Source organism: Hermetia illucens, chromosome 1, assembly GCF_905115235.1.
Source record: "Hermetia illucens chromosome 1, iHerIll2.2.curated.20191125, whole genome shotgun sequence".
Lineage (NCBI taxonomy): Eukaryota > Metazoa > Arthropoda > Insecta > Diptera > Stratiomyidae > Hermetia > Hermetia illucens.
The window spans coordinates 20,808,986-20,836,867 of record NC_051849.1 but is presented as its reverse complement, the minus strand read 5'-3'; the positions used below and the strand labels follow the sequence as shown (position 1 = coordinate 20,836,867).

The window sequence follows — 27,882 nt, the reverse complement described above, 5'->3', positions numbered from 1 at the left end:
TATGCATATTTTAGTTCCCCAAACTTATTCCAATAGACTTTCTGTAGGAATGCAATCGGTATCTTTTATAACATTTATTTGAGTGACATATCTATGTATACATAGTAAACCAACTATTTCCAGATTATCTCAATTGTCATATTTACCGTCAACACGTAACTAAACTATACATGTTCGTGCGTACTATAAATATCTTAACCGGTGGAAAAGTTAATAAACGTATCAATAATTTTTATAGATTGAATGCAATCAGTCACGTTTCTGATAAGCTCAATTTGAATGGAGAGTTATTATCAATCTAATTTTGATAATTTTTTTTTTTGCATTCTCAGTTTCATAGTGACACGGAATTTTCATATTTGTTAATGAATTTCTTAAATACTCATATGAAGTATGATATTTAGATACATTTATATACATTCACATTATTTATATCTTTTTATTAAAATGTTAAAATTATTTTATGAATAACGTTTTCATTTGCACATACCGGTTAATTCAGACTGAGCTCATAGCGCTTACGCATCTTAATATAATTTATACGTTTTTTGGCAATTTGAATAATATAAAAAGTTAATAATTAAATCATTATTTAATATACTGTCTGTCTGGCTTTAATTTTGCAATGTTTTCTGCTTGCAGGGATATCATTTCCGGAAGAAAACGTGAGTATTATGGAAATATAAAATAAATAATGATGATAGTATGTATAGTATATCTTGACCTTTATACTCCTGTTTGCAGTAGATAATTTGAAATTTAAAAAGATTCAAATTAGCTCCTGTAATATTGTATAATATTTGTAAAAATCTATTCAGTATAATGTGTCCTTCATCCAGATCGCAGAATGTTCAGTTAAAGTCGATTTGAAGCATTTAATGGAAGAAGATGTTAATTCACTTTTTTAATACAATTTATTTATAAATATTTATTGTTTTAAGATCAAAGTAGGAAATAATAAATACACAGAAGCTTAGTTTTCATATGGGAACTGCTTTAGGGTATACATTTGTTTGCCAAGGTTTTGCGGAAAACAAAATCTTTTTAAAATAGGATCATTGTCTGCATGTCTTTTTATCTTTCGTCTATCTATCCATTTATCTATTAGAAACTTTCTTCGTGGAAACGGTGAGACCTACTGACATAAATATGGTGGGTGGATTGGAACTATTAGCCCACATTCACCGATATACGTTGATTTAAAGGGAGCCCTCGAATAGAGGATGGTACAATATCTTTTTTCAAATGAAAGGCATCGGTTTGAAGTAGGCAAATTGCAGCTTTGATACCACTTGCAATATGGTGAGTTGAGGTTAGGAAGATGTATCATAATTCTAATCAATTGGACATTCTCAGAAACTATCCATCCGGAAAATCTTAGAAGAATTATGAGAATGCCCCTATATTACATGTAAGGTTCAAAATACTCATCCCTGTTAAAATAAGGTCAATAATAATGTTATTATATTTAAGTCAGTGGTTTAGTCGTGTAGTAAATTAGATCCAAATATAGATCACCATTCTGGGCATAAAGCATCATTTTGGAAAGTTTGGTGGAAATCCCACAGTTATTAGCGAAGTTATATTAGGGCAAAGATCCCTGCTTTGCGTAAATTCACTGCACCCTAAGATATCGTATATATATATGTACATAGAATGTCAGTCAGTGAATCATCTTACTTATTACATATACATTATAAGCTTTGTACAAGTAGCCTGTGTTCTATGTAAAGCAACTCGTGCACTGTTGTTTAGCGTTTATTTGGCTTTAAATGTAGATTGCATTATCTAAAGAGTGTGCCAGTGAATGGATGGATTGACTGGTTTGACTTTCAACTCTAGGGTGCAACATTTTAAGCACCACTAGCGTCATACTCTCAAGTCCCACAGTTCCACTTGATTCTTTCCTGTTTAGACAGAATTCTTTGGTTCCAGTGCTGATTCTACACAACTATTCTGTGATCTGCTTTAATTTTTCTTCTTCTACGTCATATCTACTGTGTCACCCAATAATTCTCTCCTTACCGGAGATCCTCCTTGACAAAATAGATACTAATACGAAACCTGGTCTCGAGAAATATTTGCTCCCATTCACTTTGGTTCAAGCAAACGGAGATGGCTAGTAACTCAACTGGTAATTTGCGTTGATGGCAACTTCCGAGTGAAGTTGAGGCTGAATATCAAAATCGGCGAGAAACGGTTAAAAGGCTGACCGAAAAGGAACTATGGGATTATTTGTTAGACGATAACTTGGGAGCCTCTTGACCACACGTGGTGCAAGCTCTGGCACTCACCCTCTTCTTGTTTTGCGCCATGCGCTCCTAGGGTCACCCACTCATCGGTTATCTTGCGATAGTGGATTCTATTGCACGGCGTAGCTAACGATGAAATTGTAGCCCTTCCTTAATTTGTGACATATCCACTGTCACTTGCGTCTTTTGATCCACATGTCCATGGGTAATGGGCCTGTGTGCCAATCAAGTTCTTCGTCCAGACCAACGACTCTGTTGACACGCCGCAGATAAGTAGTCATGGCCCTTTTCCATGTGCTATTCCTACATAGGGGCTTAGAAAGACTATTAGCTCAGAATAGTCTCAACTTTATTTTGGTGTTGAGATATAGATCTAGATGTAGATCCAGATAGCCAAGGCAGTGAAAGAATATTTAACGTCCTCCGGCAGCATGAAGAACGTCGCCGATAACAAGAAGAATTAATATCGGTGACGAGGTGCAACCATGACAGACTTCATTTTGGACCTCTAATTCTCTGAGATTTTCAAGGTGTAATAAACCACGGCTTGGATGTAATGCTTCGGAAGTAGCGGGAGGATTGGCTTAGAAAAATGTATTTATTTGAGAGTTTTTTTGATAATGTCGTTTCATGCCGTAATATCGGCAATATAAAAACTTTGCCTATAGAATTTACTTCTAATAGTCAACTTTCAAAATTGTGCAATGTTCATGTGATAAAGTCGCTTAGAAAATTTTGCTGGAGATGTGTGAGTATGTCCGCTCGAATTGCCGTTCGTTTGGATCTCCACTTTGGGCACCAGTTGTTCCAGCACGATTGTGGTAGGCGGCAGATCATTCTGGTAATTTGAATCACTCAGGCCTTGCAATGCCAAAGGTATGGTGCAGCCCCAAAAACATCTGTTGCTAAATCTCATCAGAGGCTTGGTGAATGTTTCTGTTTAGAGTATGATCCATCATGAATGTCCCATTTCTCGTTTACCATTAAGTACGAGTCTTTCAGCTCCGTGTATGGTCGAGGGATCCTTGGTCCATGGACGTTGCACCTGTGACCAACATACCCGATTTTTTTCGTAGCCGCACAAGAGGGGTTAAAATGTTTACGGGATCTCCCCAAGATTCTCCTATCTAGGGTCGAAAATCACAACCGATAACAGCTACGATGATGAAATCCGCGCACGGTTGTTGGCAGCCAACAGAGCCTATTTCAGCTTACAAAAACTGTTCCGCTCGAAACGTCTCACCATAGGATCAAAGCTCTTACTGGACAGGACAATGATCTTGCCAGTCCTCATGTATTCCTCGGAGACTTGGGTTCTTAGCAAGAAAAATTGCCAACTCTTGCCTGCGTTTAAGAGAAGAATCCTCCGAAGAATTTTTGGCCCCCTACATGAGGTTGGACGATTCCATAGCCTACATAACGACAAAATCTATGAACGATACCATGACCGTCAAGTTGTGGATAAAATCCGGCTCAATAGGTTACGGTGGGCGGGCCACTTAATCCGTATGGATGAGGATGATCCATCCCGGAAAGTCTATAAGGGCAATATCTATGGTAGAAAAAGAAGACGAGGCAGACCCTGTCTAAGATGGAGCGATGGCGTAGGTCAGGACGCCAGACAGTTTTTAGGGATATTGAATTGGTGGACCTCGGCGCAATACCGCAATGTCTGGAGTTTCTTATTAAGACAGGCCTAGACCGGTTGTTGCGCCGTTGATGATAATGATCTCCACAAGTGAGTAGTGAGGGATTACTAAGGATGAGGGTTTTAGAAGATAATGGGAATAATGCGAGTATATGATGACGGACTTTGAATGACGCTGTGATTCGACCTAAATTTTTGTCTTTCGTTAGTTCAGTGCATGCAAATAGAATAGTCTTTAACATGTCTCAAGGCGTCCTCAGATGAGGTGCCGAAAGCAAGCCTCGAGATAAGTAGTCGTTCAGAAGGCATAACGATGCGTTAGGTGATTCAAATATAGATATTCCAGCAGAATAGTGTGCTACAAACTTTCCATTAAAGCCTGTTATAGTGGCGGTCTAGAGGAAGCTGAAGCAACTGTATTGATGAAGGAACTATTGAGAGTGCGATAGGGATATACGTAGATCTGTTCCTAATAAGCAGCTTAATGGTCTTATCCAAATTTGAGAATCATCAAAATGATTGAATTTTAGTTTTCGGTTTTCTGATTAGCGGAATGGAAAATTATTTGTAAGAGCAAAAGTCAACGGCGCCCACATCTAGACCCCCTCTCACTGCAACATTAGCGCAATATGAGGAGATGATAAACAGTCTGGCGATGGAAGCTAGATACCACAGCCATGAAATTATTGCTGCCGATTTCAGCCTCAGGCCCAATCGCGTACTTACTTGCCTCAGTACCTTTTTGGCGAGATGCAGGGTCTGAGTAAAAAACTACACCCTCAGTGATCACCAGGTCATTTTCTTAAACATTAAAAATAGAGGAGCCAACAGGTGAATGCGCAGCAGAAGAGGGAAAACCCTTCCAGTTGGCTGGTCCACTGGAACTTTCGATGGGGAGACATTCTTGGTGGCTTTAGAGGTCACGATCCGATGGGAACAGTACTGGAAAAAGGTGAGTCAGCTGCCAGAAGGTCACCGAGGCATGTGATGCATTAAACGATGCCGTGACGGTATTTTCACTACAGCAAGATATCAAACTGCTGGTCGAACCAGTAAATCGCATTGTTGAGATCAACGTGACTGTGAGCAAGGAGGCTTTGTAATAAGTCAAGCGGGAAGCCAGAACGTCAGCCGATTGAAAAAGAATACCGCGATCTTTGAAGTAGCCTTAAAAGGATCTTGCGGGAAAGTAAGCGGAATTGCTATCGGTAGTTGTGTCTAAAGGCCAATACAACCCCTCCCCACCCTCCCCTACAAATTTCTAATCAACATGATGCGTGCCCAAAATTAACCCGAACTGACCTGCCCCCCACTCTTCTTCAAAATAATTTCAATTATTTGCACATAACAGGAAGAGCGTAGATCTCAACCAAATAATTCCACAGGACATCTTGTCGATCCCCAAACGAATTGGGGATAATAAGTTCCGGGGATTGGACGGGATTCCGAACGAAACCGTGAAATTGATTATTAAAATGAGATCCATATCCCTCATAAGTGCATTTGAATTGTCCATGGTGGAAGGAGTGTTACCGGCTAGGTAGAAGTAAAGGTAGGTTCCCCTACGGAAGCGCCAAAAACCACCTTTCACTCCCTCTTCATATCGCCTTATCTGTCTTTTAGATACTATAGGGAAGATTTTGGAGAGGGTAATATTCAACGGGTTAGTTCGGCTATCGAAGTAATAGTATGGATTTCGAAGAACTCGTTCTATGGTCGATGCAATGGTAACAGTCGTGAACCTTGCTCGGAAGACGCCAACTATTGGTAAGTGCTGTACGGTACTGACGCTATATGTCAGAAATGCATTTATTTCGGCCAACTAAGGTTGGACTAATGGCTTCTTGGCTAAACTGTGTGTCCCTGGTTACTGAGCTCGAATAATCGAGAGGTTTCTTTGATCCAAGATGGTTGACGTGCCAGAAAATTGTGTTGTGACAGCATGTGCTCTTCGAGGCCCTTCCTGTAGAATATAATGTATGATGTAGTGCTTGGCTTTTGCGGAAAGAAGGCAACGTTGAGTGGTTTTACAGACGGTGGTAATTGCAAAGGGGACTACATGAACTTTTTGGCAGTGAAACCATTCACGATTACGAATCGTTGAATTGGATCTAGCGGACAAAATATGGAATTGGCCCTTATTACCCGTCACAATACTATCAAAATCCGGGTTGGTGATCACGAGGTCGTTTCAAAATCGATCATCAAGGGCACTTGGACTATGCGCGGGAAATGGCTAGCTTATCCCTAGCACGGACTTAATATCGGAGGCCCTAAATATAGCCATCGGCTGCTTATCACATGGGTGGTTATTTTCGCAATTCTATCAGGGCCGAAGTACTGGACAACACAGCGAACCGGAGAAGGGTGAGTTTTTCGTACCGACCAATTGCGTCCCACACGTCGTGGGAATGATTTCCTTGGATTTCCTTCCGAATGGCGTACATTGTCTCTACCAGGGAGGAGCGCATATCCAGTCAATATGACTGCGGATTTCCGAGGAAAAGTTGCATAGAAAATTGTAGCAAAAACACGGAGAATTGGAGATTGCACGACTCCGCTGACTGTTCCGAGTGCACCGCCACATCCGAGTACCTTGATCTCCCTATGCTCTATTGACCGAGATTCGCGGATGAAAGGGGGAGGTTAAACGACGCCCTCAATATAGTTGCCGGATTCCTTAATCCCGTGGAGGAGAGGAGGATACCTAAGTCGGAAGCAAGTTGGAGTGTGGTAAACGCAACACTAAGTACGATATATGGATCCATCCCGGAAAGCGTGAGGTACGCGTTATATGATCATTACCGTGTAGACGAGAGCCCTCCAGCGGAGTAGTACTTCACCGTCGTCCGGCGAAGGTACGGGCGGAGAAGTGGGGTAGAGGCGCATACACTTAGGCCACCTCACCCATAAAAAACTTTAGAAAAGGCTAAAATGTCCTCTTTAAGGAAATTTCTTGTTGGAAGGAAAAACCGCGCTGTGGGGGGTGAAAATCATGATCCAAACTCTCCTCCTCGCCCACCCGAAATTACATAACCAATTTAATGTTGTTAAAGTTTTTCTGTTTTGGCCTCCAAGAGAACTCCAACCCCGGAAGGAACTTCCTATTTTCCCCCGCATCGGGGGGGCTGAAAACTGAATTTACCATTCTACTAAAATGTGACTATGTAACACGTGGTATGGTTTCCGCATTCCTACCGTGTTACAGCAAATTGCTTTGGATCTGAATGCTCAGTCGTTGTTGCTAGAATTCACACTCGATTTAGAGAAGGGGTACATTTTGAAAGCCCTCTGTACCTCTATTGAGGAAGGTGTGCATCTTTGGCAGTTCAATTTTTGTTTTCATGCGGTTGTCTGTTCTTATTCGAGGCATAAACAGCGTGTCAATAACTTTTATTCAGTGTGGAATTTCGGAGAAATTATATCCTTTCTGGTCGTATTCCGGGTTAAACAAGGAGCTTTCAAGCGTAGTCTTAATCCAGATTTGACCGAGGAGTCATCTTGACAGTGGGAGCTTGGTGTAATTAGGTATGGTGGGATGGCCGAGTTGGTTGAGCACCAGCCTTGCGAACTTTTGTTCCAAGTTGGAATCCTGCTTGTGTCATTTATGTTTAGGTTTGCCTTTGTGGTTGTCCCTCCCCTGCAGGCTCATCATTTGCATAGCATTAAATGTGTTGATGAGGAGACTGAAGCACAGTTCCATTGAAGATGAAGTGGGCTTTGAATCCAATCATGTCAAGTAATCATTTACAGAGTTTCAGTTAAGGGATGACATTACATTTCAAAGTAGTTACGCCCATGAGTGCACTTGTTTACACCAAAACCCAAATCGATACATTCCTAAAACGCAAAACTCCGTTTCAGCAGAAAATGCCAAATTAGCACCATCAAAATTGTGGGGCGCCCGAAGCATGAATGGCTTAATTGGCAGTGTAAACAATTTCTTCACATACGTGCGCTGCTAGAAGTTATACAACATATATGGACGCTTTCCCATGGCTTAACCAGCGAATCTGTTTACTACATGTTGTACAACAAGCACCCCCGACGGTGTGTGAAAAAATACCTGTTGCCCACCAAAAATAACAACCTTAGACCAGTTCTCGCGAAATTCTCTTATTTCATTAACGCAACCACGCTCGATTCAGTATCGTAATTTTTGATGCAGTCATTGATCTTGCTGGTGCTGACCCGACTTCGAGTTCTAATGGAAAAACAGTTAGGGAATTACTAATGAAATTTATTTTGGGAATGAAGAATTCAAGGCAAACATTTGAAAAAGAAGCCGTTTCCATTGATGAGTGGTTTCATATGTGTGTGGTGCTGCCGCTACTTCCAAGGTGCGTGCCTGCAAAACTCTGCGATAATTGGAGATGATTTTCTGCCGCTTGTTGTGCTAAGTTCAGGGGGCAAGGTAGGGTTGAAAGTTCGAAGGTTGATGGTAAGGTGAGGAAGGCATTTGGGGTGGTCTTAATGAAAGGCTGCAGAAAGCTAAGTAAACAAAGTTGGTCCTGCGAAATCAAGTGTTAGGAGTTGAATACCTTCTGGGGATCTAAACGTTAAGGGGCTAATTATGAGGAGGCTTGATAGTGCGTAAAATGTGGAGATTTCAAACTTCGGCCCTCTCATATTTCCCAAACTTCTGGGGGGTTGAAAAGGGACGTCTGAATCACCAGCTCTTCCTTCAAGTTGAGGTATCCCAATTTAGTAATGGTAACCCCTTAGCCATATCAAAAACAACCTAACACTTCCCAAGTATGGATCACTTAACACTGGAACGGCACCTGTGCGTTCAATCACATTTTAACGATACGAACCGCTAATGGAAAGAAGAATTTCAAGTCCATCGTGTTCTTCCGCAATGTCTTCAAAATTTTATTCAAATTAACCCGGTAAACAGTTGTGAAAATGTAGGAAGAAATCCAGAATGGATAAAAAAAAATCTAAAGAAAGAAGCCCCGAATATAATGGAAGAATTGCGTACGCAAGTGATCGATAAACACCGGCCGGTTCAATGAACCAATTCCTCCGGAGTCGAGGAACAGATTGTGACCATCAGCTAAGTTGGCCTATTACATAGTCGACTGGTCAGCTTGATGGACGATTAAATAGTTTATTGTTCGTTTATATGCCGTGGGCACGCAAGAATTCCCCGTGCTTTGAGTGAATATCAAACATTTACGTAAGAGCTCTACCGCTACTTCAGACGGCGCTTAGTGGTGGGCATTTTATTATGTTACGATTGTATCTTGTCTTGTTGTTGTCTTCATGGGGGAAGTAGCACCTGGGAGGGTGGAAGACTGGGGTTCTAGTTCAGTGGGCTTACATGAAAAACTATTCAGCCGGGTAGGCATTCACCTGCCTGCATGCAGATGGTTCACTACTTGGAATCGTCCATTCATTCATTCTGCCGATTTATAGGAAGTGACTACTGCTGCCGCACATGTTGCAGTCGAAGCTCTGTGTCTACTCTATGTATATGTGGCCCACAGCTCTTAATGAAAGATACAGATATCAAGGTGGAGACAGTGCTCATACAATGTATCTTACACACTTTAGTATCTATCACTTTAAACATTGAAATGGCGTTAGGGGTTAGGTACATATGTAGTTCAGTCTTTTGTGTATTTCTTCAGGTGTTAGCAAGGAGTATACCGATAGAGTTTTCTGAGAATATTCAAAATATGCACCGACACACCTACACATTAATTACATCCCTTGCTATAATGATGAATTTAAGAGTCCAAATCCAAAACCGAATCGACCCACGTTGGGCGCCGTATATAATAAGCCAGAAGGAAACTAAACGGGCAGAGCTACAAATGAAAATAAATAATTAGCGGAAGTAAAATGAGCACATTTATAAATATTTAAGTGAAAATCGTGAAATATAAATTTCAGAAATTTTTCTGAACCAAAATTGCTTTAAAAAGATGCAAATTAAAGATTGTACCCCACGTTGGGCGTCATTTTGTGAAAAGCGTAGCAGTGGTCTGCTGCTAGTCTGAGGAAGCTGTCTTATCATATTTTTTTTATATATTTATTTAAGAACAATAAACTGAGATATTCCAATTATATATTGCCTTCCGAGGGCAGGAAGAAGAAAGCTCCACCTACGCTTGAAACTAGAGAAGAGAGTTCGCCTCGGAACCGGAGAGTGGTAATAAGGATCGAACTCTGAGAAATTCACCTCGAACATTTCGGCGTTCTGTGTGCTAAAGGAAATCTAAAGGGTGGACATATATCCAAGCTTGTGGCATACCAGAGGAGGGACACAAGGTACGAGATATGCAATCATTAAGCGCGACAGGAACATCTAGAGAAGTAGGATGCGAACCATCTGATGAGTGTTAAGAGAGGCAACTTTGGCCAAAGGTATCATGTGGTTAACAAAGTCAAAGGTCTTGTAAATGTGGTAGTTTGAGGTTGGGGAGAGGCAAAAACCTGTAAGCATTCAGACCCTAAACCTCGATTCCTCCGTCTAACGGAATACCCTGGATTCGTTTATGTATCGCGGGATTTCTGTTAGGAGATGTGATGCTACCCGCTGCACTTGGAGCACATCAGCACCAAAAATGTGATGTCTGATGCGTCCATGGGCGGGGCACTCACATAGAAAAAGTTCCTTGGATCCCGCTTCCTCATTACATAATAGGCACGTATCATCTTGGAGAATTTCTATTCTGAACATATGCCCAGCTAGTGAATTATGGCCAGTCAGAATACCCACAAGACTCTTGCAGCTGGTTCCGGTATGGGGGAAATCGAACCCCCTTTTGGTAAAGCGTTCGACATTTCACTTCCCTCTACACCACAATAACCAGGCATCCAGAGTAAATCCACCGTATGGAATCTAAAAACAGAGTTCAATCGATTTCTACATTCCTGAACGATTTTTGAAGTGATCACAGGACTACTCAATGCCCTCAATGCCCGACTATCGCTACAGATTGCAATGTGCCTGCCCTTCAACCGCTCGTCAGTCATTCAGATTGCCGCCCTTAGGATCGCATATACTTCACCCTGAAACACCGCTTCATATTCTTCCAAAGGAAAGGTCTACTTCTCGTTTTTATACAAGAGGTAGATTCCTGTTCTGTTTTTGAGCAATCGGTGTAAAAGCCGTCAATCCTTCTGGTTCGTCCCAGTTTTATCTTCGTTTCAAGAGAACTTTATATCTTCAACCAAGCAGATGTATGGCGATCCGGGAATCGGAACGCATGGTGAAAACTAGATTCAGTTCTTCAAGTAACTCTTCCATTTCTCTGTGCCCCCGAAGTGATCAACAGGGGGCATTCCGGAGAAACTAAGAAACTAAACTAAGCTAAACTAAGAAACTAAATGGTTCTGCATTTGGGAAGAGAGGCGAATACAGTTGGACTGAAGATAAACACCAACAAAACCAAGGTTTCCTGTCTGACGGGTCATCGTAATCTCCCTGTCTGCGTTAATTGGCAAATCATCGAAGATGTCGATGAATTTGTATATCCAGGAGGCGTGGTTTCTGCGGACAATTTCGCCGAACTGGATGTTGCCGGACACATTAACAGAAAACGCAGTTATCTCAACACTGAGATCAAGTTGAGGCTATTTTGTGGTAGTGTTCTTTCTGTGTTGCTATATGGGAGTAGTACGGGGATATTGAACTCCACTGTTACTCAAGAGCGTCAAGCTTTCGTCAATTCCTGTCTGCGTCGTATCATTGGAGTACGCTGGCCTGATACTAATAGTATCAAACGAAGAACTTGATCGGCGCACATGCTTGGCACTCGTATGCAACGTGATAGGAAGTCGGAAGTGGCAGTGGATAGGTCACACATTAAGAAGGGGCGACAATTGTATTGCAGCTATACCGTGCTTCCGAATTAACTCTCCCAAGATAACTGACGAGTGGATCGCCCCAAGAGGACTTGGCGCAGAATAGTAGAGGAGGAGTAAGAGCGTCTCAGAAAGCCGAAGGGAGGAGGGGAAGCTTAAGAGAATTTGAGGTAACCGCGAGGGATGGTGCATGGTTGCAGTTGACGCACTACACCCCATCAAGGAGTGAATGGCAACCATATATATAAATCCTGAAAAAAAAATACACACGACTACGGTTTAAGGCAGCTGAAACTTATCGGACGCTGCTTCACCTCGACCTTCGATGCAGCGTGACCAAAGTGGTTCCTAAATATTTTTCGGTTCCTTATATTAATCTGCAAACAAGTCATAGGTGTGAATTATACTCAAACCCTCAAACCCTCTCGTAGCTTTTGCTCAAGCCGTCCAAAAGTTGAACTAATTTTTTTTGTTGATGATGATATCTATTTGGAAGAAATTAATTTCGCAAAGAAGACTCTCGTAACTTCCTTATTTCGTTAGTCATGAGCTTTTTCTTCATTCAAATTTGTCTGAATTGAACACATTTTTGATGACTAATGTTATCACGACACTATTTTGGTTAGAGGCCATCGCATCTCGAGCCAGCTTCAAAACGACGTCTATGGTGTCGATCGTTTAATGAGCTTGACGAAAACCGAACTGTCGCTCCTATACTCTTCTGAACATCTTTCCTACCGCGACAAATTGGGCGGTATGATGATGGATGATCTGGTTACTTATTGGGCTTCGGGAGCAAAACTAATTTTTGTCACCTCCACCGATCGAAAAAAAACTCCTTCTGCCCCCTGCCTCAAATACGCTAAACCAGTCGTGGCTCCTTTAGGTCTTTATTGGCAATAACATCCATAAAAGGAGCTTGATTTTTACCGATTTTCCGACAAATTTCTGCATGTTCCTGCACGGTTGTCTCGGGTATAGTAAAGACGTCTAACGCTTGTATATATGTTTTACGTTTTCCCGTATGCGGGGGGAAGAGGGCGATCACTGTATTAAAAAGAAGATGCGGGCGAGTCAGTTGTGGTGTTCGCTATCTTATTCTCTTCATAACAACTCTATACGCTATTCCTCAGGGAATTTGGTCTGCCTTCGCGCAAAGTTCCTTGAAGCCTTTTCGCTTGCTGGTACGTATAGCTTACTTAACCCCACCTCGAAGGTTCACATATACTTTCCGTGTATCGTTTAGTTCGTCTGTCTTTCCTTTTGTCAGCGCAGGAAGATGGATCAGTTCCTAACTGTGGCTCGCTGTTGTTCTCTCCTTTCTTCTTTTCTTCCTGCCTAAGCTGCTCATGGATATTTGCTAACAATTCTTTGACTTGTTTCCAAGCCTCCATTGACTACAGCATGAACTCTATAATGTTCTCAGGTGGTAAGTGCCTATCTGCGACAGCCGGACAGTCTTGCCCGGTGCACAGTAAACCTAGGGCAATGAAACACAACATGCTCCACATTTTCAACCATATTAACGCATCTTGAGCAGTATGGTGAATCGTCGTGTCCAAATCTATGTGGGTATGCACGATAACCTCCATGTCCGCTCAAGAATTGGGCCTATTCATGATTTAATTCTCCGTGGATTCGTCCAATCCATCTTCGAACGTCCGGAATGATGCGGCATGTCCAACGATCAGTTTGTGACTCCTCCTATCTTTTTTCCCATTCTGGGACAGATGCCAACTCTCGTGGAAATGTGCTAGACTATCCGACCGCATACGTTTTATCGTAGAGGTGGTGACGTTCGCTCGCTAGGACGCCTATGAGGAGCTTATCCTGAAGTTTTCCGGTAAGCACGACATGTCCGGAGTACACTTAGCCGATACGCCACTCCTAGTTTTCAGCAGTTAGGTTATTTTTCAGCACAGTTGCCCATACTTGAGCTGCGTACAGTAGCACAGAACTAACTACCCTTCAGAAAAACAGAAGGGTTTGTCTTGGTCCAGCAATGTTCGGCAGTATTTTCGTGATAGTTACACACTCGCTATGCATCTTGAAGTTAAGTCTTCTGTCAATCATTACCGCCAAATATTTAACCGCTGGTTGGGAGTAATTATGTGTGTCTGTCTGTCCGCCGGGTCTGTATATCCATCTGTATGTCTGTCTGTCGGGTCTGGCTTTTTTTGTTTTTTTTTTTTGAGGAGGTGGAAATCTTCAAAAGACACTGGTCTAGACACACCAGCGTGTGGGATTTTTACCCACTAAAACCACCCCCAACTCCCTCACTGCCTCGCGGAACCACCATAAGGTATTACATCACGAGGCGGAGTCAGCTTGTGAGCCTCTGAGTCCACCGACCCTTTCCCGAGCGTTCCCACCGCTCTTGTCATCTATTTATGGATCTCTCCCTCTCAGCGTTCTTCGTCTGCAATAAGGGCGAGATTGACTTCGCATGGTATATATTCGCCATCTCATCTGTCAAGATGTCAATGGGCATCATTCCAGAGATGACGAATGCTGCATCATCTGAGACAGTCCTGAAGGCAGAGCATACCCTCAGGGCTGTCCTCCTGTAGACTGCATTCAGGTTGCTAGTATTAACTGACATCTGCAACGCCTCGCTCCAAACGCATAGAGCATGATTGAGGTCACCACCCTGGCTATAAGGAACCTAGAGGTATGCCGTGGTCCTCCCACGTTCGGCATCATCCTCGCCAGGGCCATACTAGCAGTGGATGATTTATCACAAACATACTGTACGTGTTGCTTATAGCTGAGCTTCATGTCTATCACGTGATGATATGATTCCCGATTTTAGCACAGGCGTAATTTCTCTTCCGGCGCTTAGTGATGGGGTCCGCTTTGTGACAACAAAGTCTGCCTATCCGTCTGTGTGTCTGTCACACGCACTTTTCTCAGAAACACCTGTCCCTATTGACACGAAATTTAGTGGCAAGCTGGGGTGAACCCCCTCCATATGCGGTGAATTACATTACTCCACGCTGAATGTAAAGGGGTCTTCATCTACCTACGAGGGGGGTGAAATTGTTTTTCATCGAATATAGCCATGTGGGGTATCAAATGAAAAGTCGCGATTAGTACTTTCCGAGGCAGATATTAGTTTAGTGGCAATTGGGAAGAGTGCGAGGGTCGGAAGGGGAAAACTACCCACCATACTGAAAAGTTTGGTGGAAATCCTGCTATCATTAACAAAGTTAGAGTAGGTCGAAATTAGAATTGCCTTTGAAATGAAAAGGAGGTGAACGCAGAACAAAACGAAAGCGCTCAGGAAGTAGCGTGCCAAGAGAATGAAAAATCAAAGTATGAATATACTCCAGAAGTAGCAGAACAGATAGCAGAAACTACAATGTGATTGGAAGATTCCCCTGAAGAACCTCAAGAAAGAAAAGGGGGTGCTGTGTTGTGTCAGGATGAAAAGCCAATGTATCAGGAAGTGTTTATACAGAAGGAAGTGATACGGCGTGAGAATGCCAATGAGATTCCAAAGGCGACGAAAAGATTTTGTAAGAAGTTGAAAAAATGCAGAAGGAAGTTGACAAGTTGCATGAGAGTACCAGTCAGGACATTCGAAAATCACAATAAGTGATCAGTCAGGAGGTGACTAAAGAGCAGGAGCGAAACTGCCGAGAAGCAGTAGATCATGAAGAGGAGGTTATATCTAAAGGTAATGGCAGGAGGATGCCATGCGAGAAGTTACGAAACAGCAGGAAGAAATTTCTAAACAGGATGAGCACACCTGGCAGAACAGTGCAAAGCCGCAGGAGGTGCCTATTCAAGCGATAATAAGTTGGCAGACAGAAAGTTTGAAGTGGCGAGAAGCGAGTGACAAGAACTTGGGACCTTTCAGGACAGAGGTAGCAACAGGTGTATGCTGGACGGCAAGGGATTTAATAACAGTGTACAATTCGCTTAGAGACTTGAAGCAATGGTTCGCCAAGTTTGAAAATACTTGCGCGAATTTTTAGAAGCTAGTGGCATGATTGGAATAGAGGAAGGTATGTAACACAGAATTATAAGAAACGCCGCAGGAAGTGGGAGGAACTAGGAGGGATGGAAAAATGGACACGGCAAAGGCAGGAGTTTTGGGATAATTACTGCGAGGAAAACGAAGTTATAGGTAGAAGAAAATTGAAAAGTAAGGAAGATACACGGGTGAGTATCGAAAAGCGATCCAGAAGTGTTTATCGTTTTAAAGCTACGGCAGAGAAAGAGCTGACAATCGAGCAAGTATGGTAAGGCTCTGGAAAGTGATAAAATTCAAGGAATGAATTAGTTTGGAAGAACAGAATCGAAAGCGAAACTGGGATGAATTAATGGTTAAAATTTGGACAGCTGAGGTTTATGTGGCGTAACGGCAGGATATTCTGCAAGTGGGGAGATATGTGTTCAATGTTTTGGAAAATGGGGGTCGTGGAGCGTTCAAATGTTGACGGTTGTGTTACGAACAAAGAGAAGGGGCATTATTTTGGGACATCATGAAGTAGTAAGCAGTGATTATTTGGATGTCATCAGAACTATAGTGAAGGACGAGCCTCAGTTCTATTGGACTACATGTTTAGGATCAAATTGCTTTAGATTATATGATCAACATGAGTTTGCAAAAAAGCCGAAGATACGAAGACGAAAGGACATACTGATAGGCGAGGTTCGAACGAATTGAAGCAAAGCCTCTATCAGGGCGCAGCTCCTACGAGGACCAAATAGTGTTGTTCCAGAGTTGACAGTCCAAGAAGGGAGCTAAACCAAAGTTGCAATTGAAATTGGAAGGACTTCGTTGGAAAACTAAAGAATTTAATGACTAATAATCGTTGGAAACACCGCATAATTTCACTCTGATTAATGACTCTGTTAATTAAATTAGACGAAGTGGATAAATGCCGAACGAACATTGGAGTATCTAGAGAGATAGGCACGATTCGGAACACCCGGCAGATAGCAATGATTCTTGCTCCGCACGAAGAAGTTTAGGCTCTTTGGGAGAAATACGTGCATCACGGTATGAACCACAAATTTGTGTTGGTATGAATGAAAGGAACTGTTGAGGATGATTCTTCGTTTGGCTGTGAGTTCCCTACAGATGTCGAACCCCAGACTTTCCCATTTTTGATGATGTGTGCGGTTTCTTCGAGACCAGATTTTTTTCAACCCATTTTCATGTTTAGGATTGAATAGTATATGGTACCACACCTGCCGTGCTTGGGAGCAATTGCGAAATGCAAAATTCTGGTTCAGATTTAGGTAACATGTCGAGGAGTCGAAGGACCATAGCTGAAGATTGACAAAATATCTTCACGCAGTAACCAAAGAATCTTGCAATGTTTGTCTACCGTCGGAATAAGCGCGTTGCCCTTATTTAGTCGTCGTAAATACACTCCATGCATTATTAACTACTCGTATCTCGGTCAACTACTATAACACAGAATACACTAGGAATCGAGGTACGGCCGCTGAAAAAATTGCACAGGGGCTGCACTGCAATGATCCGTTTATTGGTAATCCATCACGAAAATGCAAAGATTGTATGAACGCACTCCATTTAAGTATAGATCCGTAGGCTCTCTATGAACTTATGCCTAATTATTTTGAAATAGTTGAAATCAAAATAATTTGAAAAGATACCACTGCTCGCTCCCTGAAGTTGCGTTCTCAGAGCTCTGTTTCTCTGATTTCTCTGGTTTCAAAACTATGTAAATTCTGGTGAAAGTAAATAAGATATACCAAGAAAACCATTACCCACCACTAAATACGAGTACCAAAGACTAAAGATACTCAGCTTTAAGATAAATTCTGTATTCATTCATTTAAAAATAGAAATCACAATTCTGAAGTCCCATACACATTGCCGTATAAACAATGCGAAATTTTGGAAAATGTTGATATGTTTGTCTTCCCAAAAGTTAAATTTTTGTGGAGGCCATTGGAATATATGTATCTCTGGGTATGGTTTTGAATGTGACTTTTTACATTGCTCGTTTTATTTGAAGAATAAATCTCGCAAGAATTTCGACTCCTCTGAAGACAATCATCGAAAGTGAGCTTGAAAATTTCTTGCATTATATTTTTGATCTCATTTATTCTGTTTGTAAACAAAGAGCTATATTATTATAGTTATAAAGATAAAGTTATTCATACTCATTTGCCGCAGAAAAGTCTGAAAATTTTGGTTGTTTTATGTATCTATTATGGTCTTACATTGTGTTTACTCACGGGACATCCAGAGCAAAAATTATGTCTGTCACTGAGGCTGCAAACAATACCCAAAAAAGTTACGCTTAAAGTGAAAAGTGAATCTGATTTTAGTGTTTTTCTGTATATTTTGCCAATGACTGTTATTTGTATCTTTTGTGTTCTCTTAACCAAAATGAATTAGTACATCCGGAGTTAGTTTTGTGAAGTAGTTTGGCATGTTTCCTGCTGCCCCTGTGGCAGTATTTTATCAAGTGAGTGAGAAAGAAATGTAGAAAGTAAAAAAAAAATCTTTACCAGATACTTGTACTATATATTTTGCTTTTAGTTTTTTTTTTGTTTCCGTAAAAGCATGAAAATTGGAGATTGCTGAAATGATAAAATGAGCAAAAATCATTTATTTGTGTTGCACTTCATTAGGGCGTCATGCAGTAGTTGTACAATGGTGCAGAGTATGTACATCCAAAATACATAGATACATATTGAGGTACATCGGAATCGAATGTTTGCAATTATATATACATACGTATACTTCTCTAATGGAGGTTCAATAGACTGTCTGCTCCGGAGTCTCGAGAAAGGGGCTAATAGATTAATGGACATAGAATTTCATCTGGAGGAATCAGGAAGGTTTCGTGATCGGGTTTTTATATTTTCCTATCCATTCAATTTAAGTATTTAGAGATAGTTAAGATGGAAAATATAAGACTAATCAATAAAAGAAGTAACATTTTGACTATCACGGCAAACATACATACTTCAGGCCAGCCGTCATTTGCATACATTGCAAGAAATAAGGTGTGAAAATGGTTATTCTCAACTCTACCTTCAGAGGAACATTTCAAAAGGGACAGGGGTATTTTGACACCAGTATGATAAGTTTTACTTTGCCAATCCCACTTCCGATGGAAGCAAAGTAGAGAAAGCATGCGGCAAAAGAGGAAGATTTCCCTGCTCTAGTCCTGGTGCAATTTCGAAACAATTGCTCCTCTGGAAAAGCTATGCGAAAGGACTTTATTCACATCATTAATAGGTTTATTATTTTACTATAATTGCCGTCGGGATTTGCCCGGTGTTTGGGGAGGGGTGCAGCCAGAGAAGAAGTAACCCAGATCGGCGAAGGAAACATGCAATGCTACCATGCCCAGAAAACGATTGCTCCTCAATAGGCAACCCAGGTAAATGCGGCAAAGGTTGAACTTTGAACCCCATCCCCCGAGTGCGTGGAAAGTTTGTGGAAGAGGTAGGGATTAGTGCTCCGCTCCCTTTTTCAACCCGGGGGTCACTCACCTTAAGGTCGGTGGCACCTTGCATTGGAGCTATTTTCATGTCGAAACGGTTGAGTTTAATTTTTTACCCTAAATCCGCAGAAGTAAAGGAGGCACGAACCCTAAAACCCCCCTCCCCTCCCAAAAGCTAAGGTGGTTCAAATGAGGAATACTTCAATATTAGCATGATGAAGGTGGGTTTGTCAACCTCACCACATGAGGGGAGATGATAAAAGGAAATGTAGATGAAAGAAAAGGTACCACCTTTGTGTCCATAGCGGTGACTACTCTGTAAAAACCTAATTCTTTACGCGTTTACCCTTGGGGGGGGGGGGGGGGGGGGGGGTCATTGCAACTCACCATTTTGACACGAGAATGGCTCCAATTTTGGGCGCCCTGGTTTCTTGTGGGTGGTGAACGCCGGAATGATTTAACGGGATTAGAAAGGAAGGACCTTCCTTTTTCTTCCTCATATCCCCCTTATTGAGGATGAAGAGAAGCGACCGCCCCTTTCCCCCTCCATAAACTCTTTCAAGGTTGAAAATTCAACCTTTACCAAAAATGAAGTCGCAATCTCCAGCTGCATACTTTTGAGCAAGGAGACTTAAGCAGATGCATAGGAGGAAACCCGGCCGTATGAACAAGGGGAGGTATACATGCAGTTGTGACGCAACCTAAAAGAGGCCTTTTGAAGAAGTAAAAAGAACTGCTTCAAAGACCTACATCCAGCTAACGAGGAGTCGGGACATACTTGGCAACATTTTTGTCCCCCGTAAAAAACAGACGTTGTCGGCCCTTCCCAAGCCCAATAAGTGTAGTAGATGGAGAAAATAATGCAATGAGCCATCTACAAACGACGATCTACGATCTCGAAAACGGGAAACTAATGTGGGAGGACCAACATAGGTTTCGCCGTGCCCACTCCATTATGGTTACAGCATGGATGGTGAATCTGGTATAAAGTGCGGTGCATTCTGGCATTTGCACTGCAGCGTTGGCGTTGGATGTCAAAAACGCATTGCCCCAACCAAAGCCAAATGCTTGGCGAGTTTGCTGTGTATAGAATATAAGTTCGTGTCTGTGGTTTATGTTTCGGAAGAGGTTATAAGTCTTGCCTTTCTTTGTGGGTAACTTGTTGCGGGGAACGTGCCGGCTAAGTGAAGCCCCAGGCGACCTTCCATATGATAGCCTTGTGCTCTTACCACTCAGTTATTCGGACACATAAGCTCACTTTTAATATTATGGAGTGACTCCTCCCAAACGTTGAAACTCCTGAATTTAATAGCGTTTCCAAAAATCAAGGAAACAGAGTTCAGGTTTGGAAACCCTGGAACTGTAAAACAATTTCCTAGCAAAACTTTTTTTGAGGTCGTCGATACGAGTCTTTTCCGAATAGAATTTCTGAATTTGCTCAGTAACACCGGTTATTTGCGGTCGGCCCCCATTTGGGAGTTTCATGGTGGAGTACTTTATGAACTTAAACGTGCACCGTACAACTCGAGAGCCTCGCATCCCAAATATGAATGTTGAACCTGCACTCAGTATAAAAATCAGTACCGCTGTACCATTCACAAACGGGCTCTGATTGTAGTCTTCAAATTAATCCATGTCCGAAAAGGACCCTGGGATTGGTACACACAGGTACAGGTACACACTTCAAACCGAGAAGCTCTTTATCACAAACCAAGGAAGTTTTCTATAAGCAATTACGCACAGGTCTGGATACGCTTCCTAGAGATGACATTGTGATCTAAACGACAAAGCAGACTCTGGCAAACAATGTGCTTGGATATGTGATGGAGAGACATTGATGAAAGGTTTATAGGTTTCCGCATATTTAACTAACTTGCCATCGGGGCGGAGTATACAAGCGCACGGCCTGCAACAAAGTCAGTTGGGTTTCCACTCACCAGCAACGAACATCCTATCATACCGAGCATATTATGATCAGGAGATAGGTATTCTGAATGTCAGGCTAGATTCTGATAAAAACTTGGAAATCTTGGGCATGTAATGGGAAAACACGGTTTTGGATCTGGAAAGAGAGGCATACAAGGTCAGTCCATTAACTGGCAGAACATCGAAGGTTTTGATTAGTTTGTCTATTTTCGTAGCGTTGTTTTCGCCTATAGTGTTGCTGAGCTTGATGTCACTCAACACATTAGCAGCGCTAAATCCACCTAAGCTATCTTGCAACGAGCAGGGAAAATGCCCTCTTTGAGGCAAGCGTTGAATGCGCCGACCAGTAAGTTTGGCCGGTGTTGGAATACCAGTTTGTATACCTCTGCTGGAATACCATGGGGTCCTGGCACCTTCTTGCTCTTCATAGAGAGGACTGCCTGTGCCAAATCTTTTATAGAGAAAAGTGGACTGTCCTCGGCGCTCTCCGCGCCGATGTTATCATGCCATACCGGGTACGCAGGGAATAGTACCCTTACAATGCGGTCCATCTGCTCGGCCTTATGTGAACAGGGTTTCCGCAGAGCCCCGATTTATCGGGTTACCAGTTTGTAACCGAATCCCCAAGGGTACCCATTCACCTCGTCGACCAGATGCTGCCAGCAGCGAGTTTTGCTCTTGTTTATTGCGCTGGCGGAGCCTCCTTTTGGTTGATTTGTACTCCGTCATTATGGCACATGCCTCCTAACGGTCGCTTAGACGTTGTGTTAAGCGGCGGAGCCTGTAACACTTCTTCCGGAGCTCTGCGATTTTCATTGTCTACCAATACGTAGAAGGTTTGCCATGTCTCGGTGCCCTTCTGAGCATGGAGGCTCCGCAGGCCGTCGTTATCAGGTTCATAACTGAATTTACACGACAATATCGGCTGCAGCGCTACCACCCCCAGGAGTACCCTCCAGCGCGGCCCCACCTGTTCCAAGAGTTTCGACAAACCTCCCGGTGTTCACTTTCGCAAGACAAAGCCAACCCCTCGGTTTTGGGTAAGAACGTTTTGGTCTCTGGGCTAGCAATTCGTGAGCAGTTGCACTCCGGTGCATATTGATTTGTAGGATGCGAATCATGTTGACCGCGTCCCAGCTCTTTCCATTTCTACTATGAAAACTGAACACCACCCCGAGCCCGCAGTCTACGCAACGCCCTTATCAGTCGCGCCACGATCCCTGCATAGGACGCAGCTTTCCTTTTTATTACAGGTGTTGGCTTTATGCCCTGTCTGACCGCATTTACGGCATGTTGCCCTTCTGTCAGGTCCCCGACAGCTTGCAGATGTGTGCCCATAATCCAAACGTCTCTAACATTTGGTTGGGACAGCCCGGATTCGTATCCTACACACTACCCAACCAATTCTTATTTTCCCGCTTTAGAAGCTTCCTTGCCCGCATTTTTCTGGAGGAATCTCGCAGATCGCATGCGCTTCACAGCTGCCGCGCATTTCTTAATAAGCCTTTCCCACTCGGCTTATATTCGAAACCATTTGGTTAGTTTCGGAAGTTTCAACTGTGCCTCTTTCCGCAATTATAGCACTGCGTGGTATGGCCTGGCTTCTCGTCTCCGTTGCAGGTGCGGCATCACTTTGCGAGTCCTTCTCTCTGTCTGCGTGTCCCGATTTCTCGTCGGGTATTTCAGCCCTTGTTGCGTCCTTTGCTCTATTCACTTGCACTATCTCCTCGTTTGATTTGTTTTTGTTCTCCATTTAAGTTGTTTACCAGCGCATCGTGTGCAAGGGAGCGGGCCGCAATAGTCAGGAACGGGTATACCCTCGGGGACAACGCCCCTACGTCAGTTGCCTGAGGCCTAAACTACGATTAGCTAATCCCGGAACGCACGGAAGATTTACTAATACCGACTCAATGCACACTACCCGACCAGGGTTCTGAAGGGGCTGGTTGATACACGCCACAGCTATCACATTGGCGGAGCTAGGCTCATACCACCCCATCGACGTCGACAAGGAGTTGCCGACGGCTCCGGGGATGTTCACTCTTCACCTACAAACTTTCTTCAGGCTACTACCTAGGATGCAGGAATTATGCCAGCTAGGGGGTCAGAACGACTTACTCGGGCACCTCGGGGACGCCACTCCCCGTATCGTAAGCGACCCGTTAAGGATAGTTGACGACCCCTGAGACAAAATTCTTTCCACTGACTGGTGTAAAGAGGAAGATCGTGCGGATTTCAAAGAAGGAAGCCCGTTTTGATTGCGACAACTGAAAAGGTATTTGCAGCCCGTCACAAAAATTGTAGCTAAAATAATCCTTGAACGCATCAAGAAACACCACGAAAGTTTTATCCACAAAGAGCAGACTACTTTCCACTCGAAAGCTCCATTGGCGTCCTTAGGACCATTGTGCGGAGTTCAGACCATCTGCTTTTCATCGATCCCGAGAAAACTTATTTTCTCCTTGTTATCGGTGAGTTCTCTATGCTGCCTTGGCCAACAATGTGGAAGGGTTCAATGGACAATGACATCTTGCTCTCTCACTGGGTCATGGACCTTGGCCAGATGGCTTTCGATTTGGAAAGAGAGGCAAGTAGAGTTGGACTGAAGATAAACACCAACAAAACCAATGTTCTCATTCTCAAAGGTCATCGCAATCTTCCTATTTACAATAATGAGCAGAACCTCGAGGATGTTGATCAATTTGTATATCTAGGAAGAGTTGTTTCTGTTGACAGTGGTGCCGAACCTGATGTCATCCAACGCTGATTGGTCATCGCACTCTCCCTATTTTTAGATAACCACTAAAAGGCACTACGAATTGTCAAAAGAATCTTTCCCCCTCATCAGTCTGGTTACTTCGTTTCTAGTAGAGTCTTGTATTTTTTTTCTATCTTCCAATTACGCTGGTATGACTTTTGTAACCCTTCTTGGTTTGACCAAAACTGTGCGTGGGCTTGGCTAGTCAGAATTGCCAAGGTTTCCCATTACTTTGAATGCACTCCAGCTAATTTGACTCAGACTTTCCATTACCCTGATTTCATTAATTCAGTACAATCTTTTGGCCCAGAATATCCACCGAATGTTAAGTAGAAATTTATTGCCGAAAATTGAATTTAATTATTTTTGGTGTTGTACTGAGCAATCTTACGTAACCTACAACGAATGGGTGCAGCAAGGTCAAGTAACAATGAATGAATGTTCAACCATTTCACAATGTAAATTACGATCAGTTTCGTCTAATTGATTTCGTGAAATTCAGTGACTACCACAAATTGGTATTTTTTTAAGGGTAAGCGCAAAGAATGCTCAGGGTTGTCCCTGTTGATTAGATACCTATTTTGCCTTGAGGGTGTGGAGCGCAAATTTAAAGATTTAGATTGATTTGAAGTATTGCAGATTCGAGATTAAAATATCGAAAATTAGACGAGAATGTCTGAAGGTGATTGGACCGCATTTAAACTAGATGAGGAAAATGTATCTTTTATTGCTTTTTTTGGTGCAGTTGTTTGTGTAGCCACCAATGCGTTACAGCTTATTAATATTCATCGAATTCTGATTTAATAAAAACACTTCATGCAAAGTCATCAGAATTTCCTGCGTCGAACGTGGCTTCCTCATTCTGGTTCTGGTAGTCAGTTTAGATTCTTCTGGTTTCCAGATGAGGTTCCAGTGTTTTAATGGCTTTTTTTCTTGTTTACGCTTCTTCAATTACTGGCTCATTCGAATAGCTCTATCAAGTTTAAGACAATGTTGTTTACTTCCGAGGTTCAATGGACAGCACCGGTTTTTAAAGCGCACATCAGAAGACCATTTATGATCGTTTTTGCGTCCAAAAGCGTTTGGTGTTATCCAAAATGGGTGGTGATTTGGAAATCGTTTTGTTATGAGTGAATAAGATCATCTAAAGAATTTAACAACCACGCCCCTAACGGTCGTGGAATATGATGTGAATCCAGTTAAAACTTTATGTGAAAGGTAAAACAACATAGTATATATTTGTCTGGAAAAAAAGTAATTAACTTCCTTAATTAGCATCATTAAGAATTCACCAAATTTATGAACGGGTTGCATAGTGTTTACTACCAATAAAATTCCTGGCAAAGATGATGAATCACGATGACTAGCGAAAAAAATTTTGGCTACTCATCTTTTTTCTAGTGGATTTCAGAACCTTCAGTCTCTCAGACTTAAAATACATCAGATTAGCATGGTTCAATCACCCATACACACCATTGCTATCGGTTCCTGGCAATGTACTTCAATTCACTGCACGATTTCCCGAGAAACTTGCACTCCGACTCCACGGTTCTACACCACATAGGACAGGCTTGTAGGGCAGCAAACTCATTAGTCGTCGTAGTAAAATGGGTTCCATTGCATAGCATTATCCGCAATAGAGTTATAACCCTTCCTTAAGGTGTAACCTATCCACTGTCACTTCCGCCTTCTCATCAACACCTCCACGGGCATCTGTTCCGCACGCCAGCGACGCTCATCATTTATTGTCTCAGGTGAAAATACAACGATGATAGGAGGTAGACATGAAAGCTTGGCGCTTTCGGTCACTTTTCATGTACTAGTGATACCTCTCTCTCCCCGCTGCATAGAGCAATCCAGATACAATCCTTGTTGACGCTGCTGAAAGCTTTCTGGAAATCGATGGAAAGCCAGTGAGGCGGAAATTTGAACTCCGGCGACTGCTCCAAAATGATCAGGAAGTCTTTTTCAAGCAATGAGTTCCAACAAATTGTGAGTTACATACTCCAAATATAGTCATATGGGGTACCAATTGAAGTAATAGTAGTACTTAGTACTTTACAAATCAATTGTTAGATCTGAAGCTAACTGCGAAACGGGGGACTGACGGGGGTCCTAAAAGGTCCACCTAAATTAATATGCCGAATCTCCCCACCAGAAAAATATGAAAAAAAATCATAATGATGCCTCTATATGATATCTGGACTTTGAAATACTGTTCACAACGATATCTGTTAAAATAAAGTTAAAAATAGTATATTTATATATTTTTTTAAACTTATTACATACCGTCCTTCCCCACTTCACTTCATCCTAGACCCATAAGATGCATTAATGTAGGCTATAATATACAGCAGCCTGCTGGAAAGTTTGGTGGAAATCCTACCATTATTAGCAAAGTTACAGTAGGTCAGAACTGTCTCTCTTGCATTAAATTGACACTTCCTAAGAGATAAAATCTCAGTACCACATTTAATTGAATATCAGATACGTTCAGTGTATATAAAATACGGGCTATATATAAACCATAGCGTACCCGAATATTATTACATGGAAGATCAACAAACCCTTTCGTACCTAAATCGCCGAGCTTCCAATTGCCCAACTTGTTTAAATTAAAAGAAGCCCTATTTATGCATAAATCGATATTTCGGGAGCTAGCTGCTGCCCTCCTCAGTGCTTATTGCAATCTAAATGAAGAAGTCTTAGCCTTTATTTATATTGGGCGGGGTAATTAACTGACAAATTTAAGCATCTTGAATTCCTGATTGGATTGATGGGTTCCAAAGGTTGTTGGTAATCCTCTTTCCTTCCGGTAGTCTGGAGATTTTAAGACTTTCGTCAATGTTCAACGTCCGTATTCCTTGAACCCATGCTTCCCCTTTGTGTTCTTCAATCCTTGCTTTCATTTGTCTTTTCGTTTGTCCGGGGTAGACCTGATGACATCCTTGACAATCAGTTTGGTAGATCCCACTCTTTTCGTTCTGTTGCAGACAAGCTTTTGGGTTACCTAGGTTTCATTATAGTTGTTGTTTACCATTCGTAAGTATCAACATTAGGTTGGTTTTGGCCATTACTTTTTCGACGCTGTGTGTTGCCTTGGGTATATGCAAGGGATTCTTTTACTGTTTTCTAGTTCTTTCTGCTGCATGCAATAAACCCATTCATCCTAGCGGTGCTGCGGACGTATTTATTCTCCATGTTGACGTTTTCCTTACTAAGCGGAAAAATAATGCAGTTGAAAGGGGCTATTTTGTGGTTCCATCGTTGGCAGTTGCAGGGAGTACAAGTGCGTCTTCAATCACAGGTGCTCATTCACAGCTGAGTCGAATGGTATCTGACATCCAATGACAATACAAATCCCTCTCCTATCAGTGAGATTTGAACTTGACTTGCTTAGCGCTCCAACCCCTGAACTATCCGGATACTAATTACTCAGAATTGTAATATTATTCCCTCCTTTTCCATCTTCTCTTCTATTTTTTGCAAAAATACTTTGGTAAGTAGATGTGAAAGGGGGCTCCCCGTAGCAACTCTGAGCTTGTCCTGTAAAATCCCCCTTTGAAGGTGAATATTCTTTACTCATACACAGGGACGCTACTTTCAAATATTATCAGACCTCTTTCTTCCACTTAGATGAGTTTTCCTCTCTAGCAGTTCTTCTTGGTAGCATCATCATCATCAACGGCGCAACAACCGGTAACCGGTCTAGGCCTGCATTAATAAAGAACTCCAGACATTCCGGTTTTGCGCCGAGGTCCACCAATTCGATATCCCTAAAAGCCGTTTGACCTCTTTTTTTTTTATTTTTTTTCCGATTCTTCTTCCACTCTCCCCGCGGGACTCCCATTTGGAATTACGTTGCGGGGCTGGATCAGAATTTATTCTGCGCTCATGTCAACATTCGTGTTCCTCTCGCGTTCATTCTTTCGGATGACTTGCTCCTGCCTAAGCTTCTTTCCGATGGCTGTAATCACTTTTTCAACTTCGGTCCATATCCCCTTGGCTTTCACCATAAACTCCATGATATTTTCGGGT

At 42.3% G+C, this 27,882-nt stretch overlaps 1 protein-coding gene across 3 annotated transcripts in view; it reads left to right on the top strand.

Annotated features, from left to right (window-relative positions):
• The window catches only part of LOC119657436 (putative ferric-chelate reductase 1 homolog), a 148,284-nt gene that overhangs the window by 82,951 nt on the left and 37,451 nt on the right, over positions 1–27,882 (top strand). For 2 of the 3 annotated variants that reach the window (XM_038064345.1, XM_038064360.1), the window contains exon 3: positions 643–665. The gene's annotated coding sequence lies outside the window, so the exon portion shown is untranslated. Of the gene's footprint in view, positions 1–642; positions 666–17,989; positions 18,174–27,882 lie in introns of those variants that run through there. The other variant, XM_038064354.1, reaches the window with a different exon arrangement.